Genomic DNA, 21,540 nt, shown 5'->3' with positions numbered 1-21,540 from the left:
GGTTTTTAACACAGCGATAACTGGCATATAGAAATTTCACATATTTTTCTTGATCACTATGGCCTATCAACCCCCGCCTGATGATTAAATAAAGGACGATGTATCCAAGGTTCTTAAAGAGCTTGGTTGCAACGAATGAACACAAAAAACACCAGACAATAAACACGTATTGAATTATATCTCGGTACAGCAGACACCATTGGGCAGACTTCAGAATTAGCCCCCGGAAGTTTTGTTTTTGCTTGACTCTTGCTGATAGCTGATTGGACTAGAAGTGAACACCTGACTCAGGAGGAGGAAGTCCATTGGCTGACCAGGAGCCAATTAGGGTCTCTCTCTTGAGAACTCCAACTAAGAGACAGAGATGCAGGTTATTTAGTCCAGTTGTGGGTGTAGCATTAGACAGATATAAAACCCAAGAACTCTTGGTACTGAGGCCTGGTTGTTCAACTTTCCTCAGATTTTAGGGGGTGACCAGGATCCCTCCCAGCAAAGTATCATTTTTGTTTAAGCTTAATTTCAGTGGGTTATGTTACATGCATTCTCCATCAAAGACTCCAAGCCCTGTGCAAAGTGCAGTGAAGGCATACAAAGAATTTATGACATTTCCCTGCTCTCCTGGGTATGGGTAATTTTCCTTGCTGTAGAGAGAACAGGGTCTCTGGAATTCAACCCACCTTTGTGACCCTGTGAATGTTCCTTTTTTTCTCTCTCAGAGATTCAACTTTGTTCTCAGTAACATGGAAATGATAGCATCTGCCTAACAGTCCTTTTGAACAGGAAGCGTCCCTCTGGCCGGGTGCCTGGTGCATGGCAGATTATCAGTAAATGTCAGCCTCTGCACTGCTTTACAAGTAGGTCCTTTGGCCGCTCTCAAATGCAAGTCACACAAAGATTGTGGGAGTTTTTTTTTTTTTTTTAATAGAAAATACATCATTCCTATAGAGAAAAAAATACAGTCACATTTAATAACGGCTGTTTAGACAGGGACAGGTTCTTTCGAGCCTCTGGAGGTGGTGGAAAGTGGAGGTGGGTCACTGATCCCAAGAAATAAGCTACAGGACTGAGGCCAGTTTCTGGAGAGAGGGGATGGTCACTCCTATATTTAAGCCAATAGTGAAGGTTAAGTAGGAGAGTCCAGAGGGACCCTTGAGCCCACTTGCTTGACAATATTGGTGCAGGACAAGTCTAACCCTCCTAACTGGGCAGCTGCCCCCTCCCACTAGTGGTCTCTCTTATGGAGAAAATTTTTACCTGATCAACTTATTCTGGTGAAGCACAAGGGCCTGATATGAACACCCCTTCTGTAGGCATTTTCAAAGAAGTTAGTGAGGGTAACAGAAAGAAAAACCTCTATGCATCGAACTTTAGGCACCATCGGGGAAATGTTTTTTCTTAGGTTGGCTTTCAAAGTATCTTTAAATCACCCTGTTACAAATGGGGTATTAAATAGCCCGCTCTGCCTAGAGAAAAGGTTCCCAAGATTCCTTGTAGCTGCTGGGAAGTTACTGAAGTCCTCAGTGACCTGTTTTGAAAAAGTGTTGACAATACAGCGGAAAGTTGCATCTGGCAGCTAACAAATATTTCTTGAGGGTCCACTCGATGCCAGGGATTGTTGCACTGAAAATGCAAGGCTACCAAAACAAGCAGTTCAGGCCCTCAAGAACCCTGAATGTTCATGAGTACTCACCGTATCACATAGAGCTTATGTCTCAGATGTTTTTCACAGTCCAGCCCCCCAGGATGCACTTCCAAATTCTGTGGAGAGCCTAGAACTGTTTCCTCAAAGCCCTTTAGAGCAGTGAGGCACCAATCTCTCTCTTTATTACTCCTTTTTCTTTTCTTTCTTTCTTTTTTTTGTTTTTGTTTTATGTTTTGTTTTTTTTTTTTAGAGATGGAGTCTCACTGTATTGCTTAGGCTAGTCTCAAACTCCTGGGCTTAAGCAATCCTCCCATCTCAGCCTCCTGAGCAACTGGGACTACAGGAGAGCACCACCATGCCCAGCTTTATTACTTCTTTTTTAAAAATAAAACCTTTTTTAAAAGCAGAGAACGTGCTCATTCATTCTGCAGCTGGATCTTGAATAACTTTTCCACTTTGAGAGTTCTGACCCCAAAAACATTGCTGTCACTTTCCAGGTGTTCTATCCTTCCTTGGACCCCATAACCTGGCTGCCCAGGTCAGACAAGTACGGAAGATTTGTTTGTGAGGACAGAGACAGCCACTGGCAACATACCGAGGTATTACAGAGATTTGCTGTGAAGCAAGGCCAAGAAAACATCACTTACACAATCAAATAACAAAGAGGGGCATCTTTTTCAAAATTAAAGGTCTATGTGTAAATAAATTCTTTCTGAAAATAAACAAGATATGAGATAAGGATCCAGGTTTGCTTTGGTATCACTATGGTTACTAGAATGATATTCAAGACATTTTCACCATGTTCTCCTCCTTTTGAATGCATGCCACAAGTAAAGCATGCCTGAGTTTGGTCTAGAGAGCCTAGGGTGCATTCTCTTTCATGGATGTAGAAGGGATGGGGTTAGCACATTGCTAAGCTTAAAAACAAACAAAAATCCTAGGGAAGATCCTCTCCTTTACTGGCTCAAAAAAGCCCCTGGTAAGAAAAAGTTGTTATACTATTGATGACATGACTGTTTGGTATTGTAAATATCACTCTCAATCAACCAGTATTAGTGAGCACTTCTGAGCACACTCACCATAAGAAGTCATTTACCCGATGGTTATTGAAACCGTTCCATATGAAATTTTGAATTAGTTGCTTAATGTTCTCATTTTTGCCACAGCGTTTTTCTTGACCTAGAGACATACTCAGTTCTATTCCTTGTAAGAACAAACTCTTAACTTTGCTCCTGTAACCTAGACTGAGGACTCAGAACTGACCTCGTTTCACTGCTGCATAATACCATATTTCCTGTTTGACAAAGATCCTACCTTGAGCTTGCAAAGACTCCCTGCTTCTTAAAACTGAAAATGGACCCCTTCCTTACACCTTATACAAAAATTGATTCAAGATGGATTAAAGACTTAAACGTAAGACCTAAAACCATAAAAACCCTGGAAGAAAACCTAGGCAATACCATTCAGGACATAAGCATGGGCAAAGACTTCGTGAATAAAACACCAAAAGCAATGGCAACAAAAGCCAAAATTGACAAATGGGATCTCATTAAACTAAAGAGCGTCTGCACGGCAAAAGAAACTATCATCAGAGTGAACAGGCAACCTACAGAATGGGAGAAAATTTTTGCAATCTATCCAGCTGACAAAGGGCTAGTATCTAGAATCTACAAAGAACTGAAACAAATTTACAAGAAAAAAACAAACAACCCCATCAAAAAGTGGGCAAAGGATATGAACAGACACTCTTAAAAGAAGACATTCATGCAGCCAAAAAACACATGAAAAAAAGCTCATCATCACTGGCCATCAGAGAAATGCAAATCAAAACCACAATGAGATACCATCTCACTCCAGTTAGAATGGTGATCATTAAAAAGTCAGGACACAACAGATGCTGGAGAGGATGTGGAGAAATAGGGCTGCTTTTACACTGTTGGTGGGGGTGTAAATTAGTTCAGCCATGTGGAAGTCAGTGTGGCGATTCCTCAAGGATCTAGAATGAGAAATACCATTTGACCCAGCGATCCCATTACTGGGTATATACCCAAAGGATTATAAATCATTCTACTATAAAGACACATGCACACATGTTTATTGCGGCACTATTCACAATAGCAAAGACATGGAACAAACCCAAATGCCCATCAACGATAGACTGGATAAAGAAAATGTGGCACATATACACCATGGAATACTATGCAACCATAAAAAGGATGAGTTCATGTCCTTTGCAGGGACATGGATAAAGCTGGAAACCATCATTCTCAGCAAACTAACACAAGAGCAGAAAACCAAACACCACATGTTCTCACTCATAATTGGGAGCTGAACAATGAGAATACATGGACACAGGGAGGGGAACATCACACACTGGGGCCTGTCAGGGGTTGGGCGGACCAGGGGAGGGATAGTATTAGGAGAAATACCTAATGTAGGTGATGGGTTGATGGGTGCAGCAAACTACCATGGCACGTGTATACTTATGTAACAAACCTGCACGTTCTGCACATGTACCCCAGAACTTAAAGTATAGTAAAAAAAGACTCCCTGCTTCTTAGTCATTTTCCCTGATAAACATATAAAACGATTGATCATGAATAGAGAGAAAAAGGCACAAATAAGGACAGGAGGCAGTAGAACATGGAGCTCAAGGAACAAGGTCTCTGGCATCTGACTGCTTGACTTTAACTATGTGACCTTGGGGAAGTTACCTAAACTGCTTATGTCTTAGTTTCTTCATATGCAAAGTAGGGATGGTAATAATAGCACTTACAGAGTTGTGAGGATAAAAGAACTAGTACAAGTCAAGCATTTAAGATAGTGCCTATAGAATAGTAAGCACTCAATAAATGCTAGCTATTTTTCTAGCTGAGTGCCGTTTTAAAAAATTATCCTTAAAAAAAATTCAAAAGACTACTGTAAACTTTAAGTTGATATAAAACTCATAGCAAAACATCATCAAGAAAATGGAAAGCTGAGCCGGGCACGATGGCTTACGCCTGTAATCCCAGCACTTTGAGAGGTCGAAGCAGGAGGATCACTTGAGGTCAGGAGTTCAAGACCAGCCTGGCCAACATGGTGAAACCCCGTCTCTACTAAAAATACAAAAATTAGCTGGATGTGGTGGTGAGCGCCTGTAATCCCAGCTACTCATGAGGCTGAGGCAGAAAATCACTTGAACCCAGGAGGTGGAGGTTGCAGTGAGCCGAGATCGTGCCACTGCACTCCAGCCCGGACCACAGAGTGAGAGTCCACCCGCCCCCACCCCCCCCAAAAAAAATAAAATGGAAAGCTGAATAGCTAGCTGGGGAAAATATGTGACACAATATAACAAACGGTGAATGTCCTTAATATATAAAGAGTTGATAAACATTGACAATTAAAGATATTAAGACTGCCTAGAAAAGGCAAAGGATATGAAAAAAAATTCACAAAAAAGGGAAAGCTTGAAAAGCCGTCTTGTGTTAATGGATTGGAAAACTTAATACCGTTATGATTCAGTACTACTGAAAGTGATCTACAGATTTAATGCAGACTTAAACGAAATATGGCATATACATTTCACACCAGTCAGAATGGCTGTCATTAAAAAGTCAAAAAACAACAGATGCTGCCAAGGTTGTGGAGAAAAGGGAATGCTTACACACTGCTGATGGGAAAGTAAATTAGTTCAGCCTTGTGGAAGGCAGCTTGGTGATTCTCAAAGAATTTAGAACTACCATTCAACCCAGCAATCCCATTATTGGGTATATACACAAAGGAATAAAAATCATTCTAGGATAAAGACACGTGCGTGTGTATGTTCATTGGAGCACTATTTACAATAGCAAAGACGTGGAACCAACCTAAATGCCCATCAATGGTAGGTTGGATGAAGAAAATATGGTACATATACATTATGGAATACCACATAGCCATGGAAAAGAACAAGATCATGTCCTCTGCAGCAACAGGGATGGAGTTGGGGGCCATTATCCTAAACAAACTAGTGCAGAAACAGAAAACCAAACACCACGTCTTCTCACTTATAAGTGGAAGCTAAGCATTGAGTACACAAGGACATAAAGAAGTAAACAACAGACACCAGCACCTACTTGAGGGTGAAGGGTGGGAGGAAGGTGAAGGGTGGGAGGAGGGTGAGGATTGAGAAGCTACCTGCCTATCAGGTACTATGCTTATTACCTAGGTGGCAAAATACTCTGTACACCAAACCCCTGTGACACACAATTTACCTAAGTAACAAACCTGCACGTGTATCCCTGGACTGAAAATAAAGGTTAACAAAATAAAAACAAATAAAGATTTAACAAAACCAAAGGTGGGAAAATGTGGTTGGTATATACATGCAATAAAATATTTAGCCTTTAAAAAAAGGAAATTCTGACACATGCTACAACATAAATGGACCTTGAGGACATGCTAAGTTCAATAAACCAGTCACAAAACGACAAGTGTTGTATTTTTCTAATTATATGGGATATTTAGAGTAGTCAAATTCAGAGACAGAAGGTAAATCATGATTGCTGGGAACTATAAGGAGAAGGAATGGGATATTGTTGTTTAATGAATGTATAGTTTCAATTTGCAAGATGAAATGGGTTCTGGAGATTGGTTGAACATGGATTTACTTAACTACAGAACTGTACACTTAAAAAATGGTTAACTGGTAAATTTTATGCTATACGTATTTTAACCACAATTAAAATTTTAAAAATAAAAATTAAGAAAAAAGGGAAGGCTAGGCCGGGCGTGGTGGCTCACACCTGTAATCCCAGCACTTTGGGAGGCCAAGACGGGTGGATCACCTGAGGTCATGAGATTGAGAGCATCCTGGCCAACATAGTGAAACCCCGTCTCTACTAAAAATACAAAAATCAGCTGGATGTGGTGGCACGTGCCTGTAATCCCAGCTACTTGGGAGGCTGAGGCAGGAGAATGGCTTGAACTCGGGAAGCGGAGGTTGCAGCGAGCTGAGATTGCACCACTGCACTCCAGCCTGGGTGACAGAGAAAGAATTCATCCGAAAAAAAAAAGAAAAGAAAAGAAAAAGGGAAAGCTAATGAATGAATATAAAAATAAACAAACCTACTTGTAATCAAGGAAATGAAACTGAAAATGGAATTAATTTTTGCTAACAAAATTGGTAGAGTCGGGTTTTTTTAAGAGTATAATACACAATACTGGCAGAGATAAAGCAAAATGGGCACTTTCCTACACTTCGATAACACTAACCTAAGAGCTTTAAAATATTCATATTTTTACTGAGATAGTCTATTTCTAGGAATCTATATCATAAGAAGATGATCAGAAATGCAAAGTGCATATTATATATATATATATATTCATGTATATCAGTATAACAATATCTCTTCATAGTGCTACTTATAATTTTAAAAAATTAGACAACACGAAGTCTACTGATACAGAAACAGTTATAAATGTTATGTTTTGGAATGAATGGTATGTAGCATTTGCAACTGCTAGAAAAGGTATTTATGAATAATTTTTAATGACATGATAAAATAATCATCATGTGGTTTTAGTACATGACACAGATCATGGAGCCTAATATGCAATAAAATAACAACTATGCAACAAATATAAGTAAGCATACTAAAAAGAATGGAAGCAATTTGAAATATGCACAGTGATTTCCTTTAGCTAGTCAGATTTTGGATGGTTTTAATTGTTTCTTTATACTTTTCTGTCATTTTCATTCTTTTACGTAAAGTGGATCTAGGAACACTGCAAGGCCTCCATGGAAGATGCTGTCTTTACTTTCAATCTCATGCCAGATCTGTTAGCCAATGGCTCTCAACTAATGGACATTAAGGTTAACATCAATTAATTCTTCTTCAATTCTCAAATTTATGTTTGTTTGTGTTCTAGACTCCAGTCATAAAAGACAGTCTTAAAATATTACTACATGTCAATGATGTGAGGTTGAGAAAAAAATATATAAAAATAAATTAAAAATAAAAAATAATAACATTACCAAGTTTTTAGTTACTATCTTTTTGTTGCTCTGTGGTAGTAAAATATATACACAAGAGTATTATTATAATTTTTCAGTGACTAATGGCATTATTTTTTGTTTGTTTGTTTGTTTGTTTGAGATGGAGTCTCGCTCTGTTGCCCAGGCTGGAGTGCAGTGGCGCGATCTCGGCTCACTGCAAGCTCCGCCTCCCGGGTTCACGCCATTAAGGGCAATTACATATATATATGTGCTCCTAACAATACCACTACAATTTTTATAGTCTTAAAATTTGCCATAAGCCAGCTTCTTTCAACTTTGTTCTACAGAGCACCTTTCTAAAAGGTGTTACCAGGTAAGCCAAGTTTGAGAAACCCTGCTCTTTTTTTTGTTTGTTTCCCAAACTTATTTGACCATGGACCACTTTTATCAAGCAGTGTCTTTTAAAAACATCCCATGCAACTGTGTTTCCTAGGAACCCATTTGTGAAATGCTGCAGTAATATGTATGATAACAGAATGCTAGTAAATAGGAGAATGTATTTTCTGGAAAATGTAGGATTTTTGTTTCTACCGTAATCATACCTAAAATCTTTATAGATGGGTTCAAGAATGTTATGGACTGAACTGTGTCCCCCCAAAATTCACTTTTGAAATCTCTTAACTCCCAGTATCTCAGAATGTGACTTTCTTTGGAGATAAGGAATTTAAAGTGGTAACCAAATTAAAAATGAGGCCATCAGAGTGGTTGGTGTCTTTACAAGAATAAGAAATTTGAACACAGACTCACAGAGAAGAAAGATTATGTGAAACCACAGGGAGAAGATGGCCATCTACAAGCCAAGGAGAGAGGCCTTGGGAGAAACCAATCCAGCTGACACTTTGATCTAGGGTTCCTTGTCTCCAGAATTGTGAGCAAATAAATTTCTATTGTTTAAGCCACCCAATCTGTGGTGCTTTGTTATGGCAGCTCTAGAAAACTCATGTAAATGGTGTACAAACACAAACATCCCTGTACAGGCCAGGCGGGAGGGCCCTGATAGGAGTATTTGACTGTCAATATTGTTTAGAATTCTGGGAGCATAGTGATAATAACAAAGACTGATTTTTCAGTTGGTTTTATTATTGCTTTTAAATTTTCTACAGTGTGTCTCCTTGCTGCCACCTTCACCAATCCTCTTGGCACACCATTAATGTCAATCAGTGTTGTTGGTTGAATTGTATCCCCACAAAAGACATGTTGAAGTCCTAACCCCCAGTACCTGTGAACTTGACGTTATTTGGAAAAAGGCTTTTGCAGATGTAATCAAGTCAAGATGAGGTCTTATTGGATCATGGTGGCCCCTAAATCCACTGATCAATGTCCTTATAAAAAGAGATATTTGGAGACACACAGACACACAGGGACAAAAGCCATGTGAAGATGGAGGCAGAGATTGGAGTTACACTGCTGCAAATCCAGGAATGCCAAGGATTGCCAGCAACCACCAGAAACTAGAAGAAGCAAGAAATAATTTTTCCATAGAGCCTTCAGAGGGAGCATGGCCCTGCTGACACCTTGATTTTGGACTTCTAGCTGCTGGCACTGTGAGAGAATAAATTTCTGTTGTTTTAAATTGCCCAGCTTATTATATTATACTTCATTACAGCCGATCCAGGAAACTAACACAATCAGGAAAAGCTGAAACTTATTGATTACTGACTTAAACAGTCCTCTTCCTATTTAAAGTCTATTCACCGTTTGGGATACTAATTACAGACTTACCTATTTCTCCTATTCTGAGCCCCCAGTTGATTGGTCACTCAGAAATGATTGAAGGGAGGTAGAGCAAGATGGCTGGATAGAAGCTGCCACCAATTGTCCTCTCCACAGGGACACCAAATTGAACACATATCCACATAAAAACACCTTCATAAGAACCAAAATTTAGGTGAGACATTACAGTACCTGGTTTGAACTTCGTATAACTGAAAGAGGCACCCAGTGCTGCCCTGTCACAGCAGAAAGCAACACCAGGCAGAACTCAGCCAGTGCCCATGGAGGGAGCATCTAGACTAGCCTTAGCCAGAGAAGAATCAGCCATCCTAGCAGTCGAAACCTGAGTTCCAGCAAGCCTTGACACTGTGAGTTAAAATGCTCTGGGGTTCTAAATAAACCTGAAAAACAGCCTAGGCCACAAGAACTGCAATTCCTGGGCAAGTCAAGGTGCTATGATAGGCTCAGAGCCAGTGGATTTGCGGAGCAGGTAACACAGTGAGACACCAGCCAGGGTATCCAAGGGAGTGCTTGAGCTGCCCCTCTCTGAACCCCAGGCAGAGCAGCTCACAGCTTCAGAAGAGACTCCTTCCTTCTGCTTAAGAAGAGAAGGAAGACTAAATAGGACTTTGTCCTGCAACTTGCATACCAACTCAACCACAGCAGTATAGAGTACTAGGCAGAGTCCTGAGGCTCCCATTCCAGGCCCTAGTACCCAGACATTTCTAGATACAGCTTGGGCAAGAAGGGATCCTATTGCCTTGAAGGGAAGCAGCTAGTCCTGGCAAGATTTATCACCTGCTGAACAAAGAGCCCTTGGGTGCTGAATAATCAGCAGCAGTACCCAGGCAGTACTCACCATGAGCGTTGGGTGAGACTCAGAGCTGCGCTTACTTCAGAAGAGACTTGGCACATTCCCAGTTGTGGTGATTATGAGGGACTGCTTCTGCTTGAGAAAAGGAGAGATAAGAGTAAAGGGGATTTTGTCTTGCAGCCTAGGTACCACATCAGCTACAGTGGGATAGAGGATCAAGTGGATTTTTGATGTCCCTGATTCCAGGCCTTGGCTCTTGGATGACATTTCTAGACCTGCCCTGGGGCAGAGGAAAGCCCACTTCCCTGAAGAGAGAGTCCCAGGCCTGGAAGCATTCACGACAAACTGACTGAGGACTCCTTGGGCCTTGAGTGAACATCGGTGGTAGCCAGGCAGTACTCGCCACAAGCCTGGGGTGGTAGTGGCCATGGAGAGAGACTGCTCTGGCTGTGGAAAAGGGAGAGAAGAGTGAGAAGAACTTTGTTTTCCTGCTTGGGTGCCAGCTCAGCTGCAGTGGAAGAGAGTACCAGTTAGATTTCTATGGCTTCTAACTCCAGGTCCTGGCTCCCAAACAGCATCTATGGACCCACCCAGGACTGGGGAACTCACAACCCTGAACAGAAAGACACAAGCCTGACTGGCTTAATCATCGGCTGATTGTAGAGCCCTTGGGCCTTTGAGCAAACATAGGCGGGAGCCAGACAGTGGTTACTGCGGGCCTTCCGCAAGACCCATTGCTGTGCTAGTTCTAAGTCTAACACAGAGCAGTGCCAGCGGTGGTGGCCTCAGGGGTGTTTGTGTCAGGCCTCCCCCAGAACAGGCAGCTTTGCAGAGAATGAGAGAGAGAGAGAGAGATGCCGTTTGTTGGGGAGAAAGTAAAGGAAGAGAACAAAAATTTGTCTGCCTCATAATCCAGGGGATTCTTATGGATCTTATCCAAGACCACCTAGGTGGTGCCTCTGTGAGTCTACAAGAGACACACCATTGCTGAGCTTGGGGGGCCCACAAATGCAGATACTGGTACAATGATCAAAAACTTAGATAACAACCCCAAGTCCCTTCAAATACCTGAAACTCTTTCCTAAAAAGGACAAGTACAAACAAGCCCAGACTGTGAAGACTATGGTAAATACCTAACTCTTCAATGACCAGACACTGATGAATATCAACAAGCATCAAGACCATCTAGCAAAACATAATTTCACCAAACAAACAAAATAAGGCACCAGGGACCAATCATAGAGAGATAGGGATATGTGACCTTTCAGATAGAGAACTCAAAATAGCTGTTTTGAAGAAACTCACTGAAACTCAAGATAACACAGAGAAGGGATTCATAATCCTATCAGGTAAATGTAACAAAAGGAGTGAAATATTTAAAAAAGAAACAAGCAAAAATTCTAGAGTTGAAAAATGCGATTGACATACTAAAGAATGAATCAGGGTGACAACAGCAGAATTGATCAAGCAGAAGAAAGAATTAGTGAGCTTGAAGATAGGCTATTTGAAAATACACAGTCAGAGGAGACAAAAGAAAATGAATAAAAAAGAATGAAGCACACCTACATGATCTAGAAAATAATCTGAAAAGGGCAAATCTAACCGTGATTGGCCTTAAAGAAGAAGTAGAGAGAGAGATAGGGGTAGAAAGTTTATTCAAAGGGAATAATAACAGAGAACTTCCCAAACCTAGAGAAAGATATCCCTATTCAGGTACAAGAATGTTATAGAATAGCAAGCAGAATTAAAACAAATTAGACTGCCTCAAGACATTTAATAGTCAATCTCCCAAAGGTCGAGGATAAAGAAAGGATCTGCAAGCAACAAGAGAAAAGAAACAAATAACCTACAATAAAGCTTTAATACATCTGACAGCAGACTTCTCAGTAGAAACCTTACAGGCCAGGAGAGAGTAGCGTGATGTATTTCAAGTGCTGAAGGAAAAGAAATTTTATCCTGGACTAGTATATCCAGTGACAGTATCCTTCAAACATGAAGGAGAAAGAAAGACTTTCTTAGACAAACAAAAGCTGAGGGATTTCATCAACTCCAGACCTGTCCTACAAAAAATGTTAAAGAGAGTTATTCAATTTGAAAGAATATAAAATTAATGAGCAACAAGAAATCATCTGAAGGTACAAAACTCACTGGTAATAGTAAGCACACAGAAAAACACAGAATATTGTAACACTGTAGCTGTGGTGTGTAAACTCCTCAGATCTTGAGTAGAAAGACTAAAAGATGAACCAATAAAAAATAGTGACTACAACAACTATTTGAGACACAGAGAGTATAATAAGACATAAATCAACAGAAAGTTAAAAAGCGGGGGGATGCAGTTAAAATGTAGAGCTTTCATTAGTTTTCTCTTTGCTCGTTTGTTTCTCTGCTTGTTTCTCTTTGCTTGTGTATTAGTTTTCTTTGCTTGCTCGTTATTTTGTTTACACAATCAGTGCTAAGTTGTTACCAGTTTAAAATAATGGATTATAAGATATTATTTGCAAGTCTCACGGTAACCTCAAATCAAAAATCATACAACAGATACACAAAAAATAAATAGCAAGAAATTAAAACATACCAACAGAGAAGGTCACCTTGACTGGAAAGGAAGACAGGAAGGAAGGAAAGAAGGAAGAGAAGACCACAAAACAATCAGAAAACAAATAGCAAAATGGCAAGAGCAAGTCCTTACTGATCAATAATACCATTTAATGTAAATGGACTAAACTCTCCAATCACAGAGTGGCTGAATAGATTTAAAACAAACAAACAGCAACAGCAAAAACAAGAGCCAATGATCTGTGGCCTACAAGAAACACACTTTACCTATAAACACACACAGAAACTGAAAATTGAGGAATGGAAACAGATGTTTCATTCAGATGGAAACCAACAAAAGAGCAGAAATAGCTATACCTATATCAGACAAAATAGAATTCAAGACAAAACTATAAAAAGAGGCAAATAATGTCATTATATAATGATAAAGGGCTCAAGTCAGCAAGAGGATATAAATATATAAACAGGATATATTTATATGTAAATATAATATAAATATATATCTATATTATAATTATAAATATGAAGAATATGATATACACTTATAAATATGAAATGTCCTCTTATCATTGTATTGGGGTCTATGTTTATATCCTCTTGCTGACTTGAACCTTTTAACGTTATATAATGAGCTGCAAATATATGTTGTAAATATGTGTGCACCCACACTGGAGCACCCAGATATATAAAGCAAATATTAAAGCTAAAGAGAGTCATAGACCCCAATACAATGATACCAGGACACTTCAACACCCCACTTTCAGCATTGGACACGTCATCCAGACAGAAAATTGACAAAGAAACATTGGACTTAACCTGCGCTACAGACCAAATGAACCTAATAGATATTTACAGAACATTTTATGCAATAGCTGCAGAATATGCATTCTTCTCTTCAGCCCAGGGATCATTCTCAAGAATAGACCTTATGATAGGCCACAAAAGAAGTCTTTAAAGATTCAAAAAAATGAAATTATATCAAATATCATCTCTGACCACAGTGAAATAAAACTAGAAATCGATAACAAGAGAAATTTGGAAACTACAAAAAAAAAACCATGAAAATTAAACGATGTGCTCCTGAATGATCAGTGAGTCAATAAAGAAATGAAGAAGGAAATTTAAAAATTTCTTGAAACAAATGAACATGGAAACACAACCTACCAGAACCTATGGGATACAGTGAAAGCAGTACTAAGAGGAAAGTGTACAGCTATAAGCATCTATATCAAAAAAAGTAGAAGAACTTCACATAAACAAACTAACAATGCATCTTAAAGAACTATGAAAGCCAGAGTAAACCAAATGCAAAATCAGTAGAAGAAAAGAAATAACAAAGATCAGAGCAGAAATAAATGAAATTTAAACAAAGAAAACAATACAAAAATCAATGAAATGAAAAGTTGGGTTTTTGAAAAGATAAACAAAATACACAAAGCTTTAGCCATACTAAGAAAGAAAGAGAGAATACCCAAATAAATAATACTGAAGATGAAAAAGGATACATTATAACTGATACTGTAGAACTTCAAAAGATTATCAGAGGCTATTAGGAACAACTATAAGCCAGTACGTTGGAAAATCTAGAAGAAATGGATAAATTCCTAGACATATAAAACCTACAAAGATTGAACAATGAAGAAATCCAAAACCTGCATAGACCAATAAAAAGTAATGAGATCAAAGCTGAAACAAGAAAAATCTCCAGTAAAGAAAAGCCCAGGACCTGATGGCTTCACTGCTGAGTTGTACCAAATATTTAAAGAACAACTAATATCAATCCTACTGAAACTACTCCAAAAAATAGGAGAGAAGGGAAAACTTCCTAACTCATTCTATGAGGCCAGTATTACCCTGATACTAAAACCAAAGACACACAAAAAATCAAACTAAAGTCCAATTTCCCTGATGAACATTAATGCAAAAATCCTCAACCAAATACTAGCAAGCCAAATTCAACAACAGATTACAAACATCATTTATCATGGCCAAGTGGGATTTATCCCAGAGATGCAAGGATGGCTCAACATGCACAAATCAATCAATGTGATACATCATACCAATAGAATGAAGGACAAAAACCACATGATCATTTCAACTGATACTAAAAAAGCATTTGATAAAATTCAATATCCCTTCATGATTAAAAAAAAATCACTAAAAAACTGGGTATTCACGGAACATACCACAACACAGTAAAAGCTATATATGACAGACCCACAACTATTATCATACTAAACACAAAAAAACTGATTGCCTTTCCTCTGAGGTCTGGAACAAGATAAGGATGCTTACTTTCACCACTGTTATTCAACATAGTACTGGAAGTCCTAGCTAAAGCAATCAAACAAAAGAATGAAATAAAAAGTCATCCAAATTGGAAAGGAAGAAGTCAAATTATCCTTGTTTGCAGATGATATGATCTTATATTTGAAAAAAACTAAAGATTCCATAAAAAGTATATTAGAATTGGTAAACAAATTCAGTGAAGTTGCAGGATACAAAATCAACATGCATAAATCAGTAGATTTTTTTTTTCTGAAAAGGAGTCTCACTCTGTCACCCAGGCTGGAGTGCGGTGGTGTGATCTCAGCTTACTGCAACCTCCACCTCATGGGTTCAAGCTATTCTCATGTGCCAGCCTCCTGAGTAGTTAGGATTACAGGCGTGCACAACCACACCTGGCTAATTTTTGTATTTTTAGTAGAGACAGGGTTTCGCCATGTTAGCCAGGCTGATCTCGAACGCTTGGTCTCAAGTGACCCTCCCACCTTGGCCTCCCAAAGTTCTGGGATTACAGGTGTGAGCCACTGCGCCCAGCCAATCAGTAGTATTTCTACATGTCAACAGCAAACATTCTGAAAGGGAAATCACGAAAATAATCTTATTTACAGTAGCTACAAATAATATAAAATAGGTAGGAATAAACTTAACCAAAGAACTAAAAGATCTCTACAATGGAAACTATAAAACATTGATTCAAGAAATTGAAGAGGACATAAAAAACTGGAAAAATCAATGTTAAAATGTCCATCCTAGCCAATGCAATCTACAGATTCAATGCAATCCCTATCAAATTGCCAATGATATTCTTCACAGAAATAGAAAAAAAAAATCCTAAAATTGACATGGAACCCCAAAAGACCCAGAATAGCCAAAGCTATCCTAAGCAAAAAGAACAAAGCTAGAGGACTCACATTACCTGACTTCAAATTATACTACAGAGATATAGTAACCAAAACGCATGGTACTGGCATAAAAACAGACCAACAGACCAATGGAACAGAGTGGAGAACCCAGAAACAAATTCATACACCTAGAGTAAACTCATTTTTGACAGAAGTCGCAGGAACACACTTTGCTCAAAGGACAGTCTCTTCAATAAATGCTGCTGGGAAAACTGGATATCCATATGCAGAAGAATGAAACTAGATCCCTATCTCTTACTACATACAAAAATCAAATCAATATGAATTAATGACTTAAACCTAAGACCTCAAACTATGAAACTACTACAAGAAAACATTGGGGAAACTCTCCAGGACATTAATCTGGGCAAAGATTTCTTGAGTAATACCCCACAAGCACAGGCAATCAAAGCAAAAATGGACCAATGGGATCACATCAAGTTTAAAACCTTCTGCACAGCAAAGGAAACAATCAACAAAGTGAAGAGACAACCCACAGAATGGGCGAAAATATTTGCAAACTATCCATCTGACCAGGGATTAATAACCAGACTTATAAGGAACTCAAACAACTCAATAGGGAAAAAAAAAATCTAATAATCCAATTTAAAAATGGGAAAAAGATCTGAATAGACATTTTTCAAAAGAAGACATACAAATGGCAAACAGGCATATGAAAAGGTGCTCAACATCATTGGTCATCAGAGCAATGCAAATGAAAACTACAATGAGATATTAGCTCACCCCAGTAAGAATGACTTTTATTCAAAAGACAGACAATAATGAATGCTGGGGAGCACGTGGGAAAAAGGCCACCTTCATGCACTGTTGGTGGAAATGTAAGTTAGTACAACCACTATGGAGAAGAGTTTGGAGGTTCCTCCAAAAAAAATCTAAAAATAGAGCTACCAGATAATCCAGTAACTCCATGGCTAGATATATACTCAAAAGAAAGAAAATCACTATGTCCAAGAGATATCTGCACTCCCATGTTTGTTGCAGCACTATTCACAATAGCTAAGACTAGAAACAACCTAAGTGTCCATCAACAGATGAATGGATAAAGAAAATGTGGTACTTGTACACAATGGAGTACTTATCAGCCATAAAAAAGAATGAGATCCAGTCATTTGCAACAACGTGGATGGAACTGGAAGACATTGTGTACAGAAAGACAAACTTCACATGTTCTTGCTTATTTGTGGGAACTAAAAATTAAAACAATTGAACTCACAGAGATAGAGTAGAAGGCTGGTTACCAGAGGCTGGGAATGGAGGGGCAGTGGTGGCAATGGGGATGGTTAATGGGTACAAAAATATAGTTAGATTGAATGAGTAAGATCTAGTATGTGATAGCACAACAGGATGACTACAGTCAACAGTAATTTATTGCACATTTAAAAATAACTAAAAGGGTATAATTGGATTGTTTATAATGCAAAGAAAGGATAAATGCGTGGGGTAATGGATACCTCATACACCCTGATGTGGTCATTACACATTATATACCTGTATCAAAATATTCTGTGTACCACATAAATATATACACCTACTATGTAGCCACAAAAATTAAAAATTAAAAATAAGTTTTTAAAACATTAAACATAAGTTTTTTAAAAAAGAAATGATTGACATCTCCTGAATTCCCCAAATAATCTAGCCAGCTACCAGACCCTTCTATTGCTCTAGATCAGGGGTGTCCAATCTTTTGGCTTCCCCGGGCCACATCGGAAGCATTGTCTTAGGCCATACATAAAATATAACACTAATGATAGCTGATGAGCTAAAAAAAAATATTTTGCAAAAAAAATTTCATAATGTTTTAAGAAAGTTTACGAATTTGTTGGGCTACATTCAAAGCTGTCCTGGGCTGCATGCAGCCTGCAGGCTGGGGGTTGGACAAGCTTGCTGTAGAATGTTCTGTGGTGACTCATTGTTAAGGTACACCAAGGGAGGGGAAGGATTTTTCCCAACATCTTTTGATTCTGTTCTTACTCTTTAAAATATTTGAAATATGAAACAACAGAAATATGTTTACTGCTATAACCATGGCACCTTGAACAATGCCCAGCCTATAGGAGGCACTCAATAAATTTTGGTCAAAGAATGAAGGAACACATAATTCTCACAGTGTAAGGCAAGCACTATCCAATCACACCCCTTTCCCATCACTCCAGAAACTTCTTTCAGTCAGACCAATCTTCCAAAATCACTTTCTTTCTCTGTAGATAAAGAGAACTGAGGCAGTGTTCCAGTCACCTCTCTCAGGAGTAAGGCAGATCTCTTCCTGTCTCATGCCACACCTCAGCCTTTTAGAAACAAGGTCCCTGAAGCAGAAACCTTCAAACGTTCTATACGAAGGCCCCTTCCAACATGCTGTGTTATGGCGTAACACATCCAGCCTCATCAGCTAACACCCTTGCTGGGACCAAAGCAAAGTCCTGGGCTGCAAGTGGATGTGGGAGTTAGTAAACAGCAGCCTCAACTGTTGCACAATTTTGCCAAGGGCCATATTAGTTCAGAACATAGAATTCCCTGTTCCATGCTTAGGAGGTCACTCTGAGATGCCTGGCCTGTTTTGTTTCACGGAGTGCTGATGGGTAAGCAGTGATCAGATACTTAACAGAGATAAGATTGAATTGGGCCTGCAGGAACAGGCCCTTCTCAGAGAGAAGGGAGCATTTGTCAGAGACTCTGTCCCATGTGTCCCAGCCTTGCTCACGGCAAGGAGCTTCACGCTTTGTGGCGATTTCACTCTTTTGTCCATACTTCCTTGTGCAAACTGCCCATTTGTTCATGAGCCTTCTTCTCTTCCTTCAACCTTCCCACTCCAGGAGCACAGGCCTCCACCTTTGCGTGTAATTGATCCCATCTTCAGGAGCAGTAGCTTCCTGAGCCTTCTGCTTCTGAGCCCAGGAAAGAGAACATAATGGCTGCAGAAGAAAGCATGGGTCTGGACTAACTCTTCTCTCTGTCAATGATAGCGTGTCTCTGAACTGACCTCTCCTCCCACAACCTGCTGGCACACTGGGCTCACCTCCCACCCAGGAGAACCCAGCGGGGCTGGTCTGATGGTGAGTTGTGCATTGGGCACATTTTAGCCTGGCCTCGAACTACGCACAGGCTCACCACCTCTTAGCCTTGATTCCACTGACATCAACTCTCAGAAACTCAACCGAAGACGCAAAGCCAGCCACTCCTTCGTACCATAGCACATGCTGTTTCCTTGGCCTAGAATTTTTCTTCCTCCTTATCTGCTGGATGACTCTTCTCATTTTTCAAAACTGAGATAAGTATCTCTTAAAGTCCAGAATCTTAATTTCACTTGCAAATGTCACAGTGTCCTGGCCAGAGCTACCCCTCTGACCTAATTTCCCAATACCCTCTCATCTCACTGCTCAGGTCACATTGGGCTCCTTGCCGTCCCTTGAGCTTCCAAGCACACCCTTCCCATGGCCTTTCCCCTTGTGATTTCCTCATCCTGGAGTGCTCTTCTCCCCACTCTTCACATGACTCACCGCTCTTTTCATTCTTTTTCCTACATAAATGCCACCATCTCAGGAGCCTTCACTGATCCCTGATTAAAATAGTGTGAACCCACTCCTACACACGCACTGTCTCTCTACACCCCCACCTCCTCTATCTTCTTTCATTGCGCACACCATGATCTGATTTTATGTTAGATATTTATATGTTATGTTCACTCTCTGCCTCCCCAGTGGGATGTAAGTCCTGTGGCTGCAGGAGCTTTTGTGTTCATCACAACATCGTAAGCCCCTGGAACAATTCCTGGCAGGCAGCACTGCCTAGTAAATAGTAGCTGAGTAAATGTTGCTTCAACTTGATTTCTAACTTGGTATTCTATTGCCTCTAGGCAGTTCTGTGAATAAACAGAAATCTCTAGGTAAGGTTCATGTAGATTTGACTCAAATGATATGTGCATGTCTATATGTGTGAGTGTGCATGCGTGTGTGTGTATGTATAAATGTGTATATATGCACATGTGCATGTATTTGTATGTGTGTATATACAGTTGTCCCTCAGTATTCATTGGGGATTGGCTCCAGGATCATCTGCAGATACCAAAATCCACAGATGTTCAAGTCCCTGGTATAAAATGGTATAGTATTTGCATATAAGCTATGCACATCCTCCTATATACTTTAATTCATCTCTAGATTACTTATAATGCCTAATGCAATGTACCATGTCATTTCTACCATGCTATTTATATTATTTTGTGTTTTCCTTCTGTATTAAGCCAAGTTAATAAATATTTAGCAGGAAGATATTTCTAGGAAGCTTAGTTTAACTAAATGAGGTTTTCCAACTCACTCATCATATTTTGTCCTAAATTTCATATTGGTGTTTTGTCTCTTCTGGAACTGTAAGCTTTCTGGAGACACTGACAGGTCTGATTCACTTTATTGTGCACCACAGTAATTAGATAAAGAGACGAAGCAACATCTCATTGTGTCTTAAATACTTCAGGCCTGGCGTGGTGGCTCACGCCTATAATTCTAGCACTTTGGGAGGCCAAAGTGGGAGGACCATTTGAGGTTGGGAGTTCAATAACAGCCTGCCAACATGGTGAAACCCCATCTGTACTAAAAATACAAAAATTAGCCGGGCGTGGTGGTGCGTGCCTGTAGTTCCAGCTACTCAGGAGGCTGAGGCAGGAGAATCGCTTGAACCCAGGAGGCAGAGGATGCAGTGAGCTGAGATCACACCACTGCACTCCAGCCTGGGCAACAGAGTGAGAGTTGGTCTCAAAAAACGAAAACAAAAACAAAACAAAAACAAAAAACAACAAATACTTCTGCTGATATCCCTCTGCTATCCATGATGAAGTCTCGTAGCTCTCACCATGCTGCTTCTATGCTCATTGTCTCCATTCTCTAGCCTTCTTGAAGAAGTGTGGCTCTTCTCTGAGATTAGACCCTTTACCTGAGCGCTTGCCTTAGGCCTTTTCCCACCAACCAGTCTTTTCAAGGACTCTTCCTTTCAAGACCCCTCCCCTCTGTAATCCCAGACCCTGAAACCCCTTTGCTTCACCCTATTCCTTTCTCTTTCTCCCTTTTTATTTTTTTATTTTTATTTTTATTGTTTTTGAGACAGAGTCTCACTCTGTCTCCCAGGCTGGAGTGCAATGGCGCGATCTTGGCTCACTGCAACCTTTGCCTCCTGGGTTCAAGCGATCCTCCCACCTCAGCCTCCAGAATAGCTGGGACTATAGGCGTGTGCCACCACACTTGGCTAATTTTTTTGTGTGTATTTTTAGTAGAGATGGGGTTTCACTATGTTGGCCAGGCTGGTCTCGAACTCCTGACCTCGTGATCTGCCTGCCTTGGCCTCCCAAAGTGCTGGGATTACAGGCGTGAGCCACTACGTCTGGCCTACTTTCTCTCTCTTTTATGCCATTTTCTTATTTCCTTTTACTGCTTTTTGAAAGAATGTACTATATACTTATTTAGTCATTTAACTAATGGCAGAGTCGGTTACATGGGCATGTGGCCAGGTGCAGGGCTCTGTGATCAGAAGGAGGCCCAGGCTTGGGATTTAATAATCTGCTGTTGCTGTCTTAGAGTTCTTAATAATTTCGTTT

General features: G+C 39.8%; 1 long non-coding RNA gene across 1 annotated transcript in view; it reads right to left on the bottom strand.

The window, feature by feature from the left end:
• The window catches only part of LOC129534351 (uncharacterized), a 75,580-nt gene that overhangs the window by 22,550 nt on the left and 31,490 nt on the right, over positions 1 to 21,540 (bottom strand). Inside the window, exon 3 of the long non-coding RNA XR_010134269.1 lies at positions 10,234 to 10,323. This is a non-coding gene — a long non-coding RNA (uncharacterized lncRNA). The remainder of the gene's footprint in view (positions 1 to 10,233; positions 10,324 to 21,540) is intronic.

Source organism: Gorilla gorilla, chromosome 5, assembly GCF_029281585.2.
Source record: "Gorilla gorilla gorilla isolate KB3781 chromosome 5, NHGRI_mGorGor1-v2.1_pri, whole genome shotgun sequence".
Classification (NCBI taxonomy): Eukaryota; Metazoa; Chordata; class Mammalia; order Primates; family Hominidae; genus Gorilla; species Gorilla gorilla.
The sequence above is the reverse complement of the archived record's forward strand: the minus strand, read 5'-3'. Positions and strand labels throughout refer to the sequence as shown.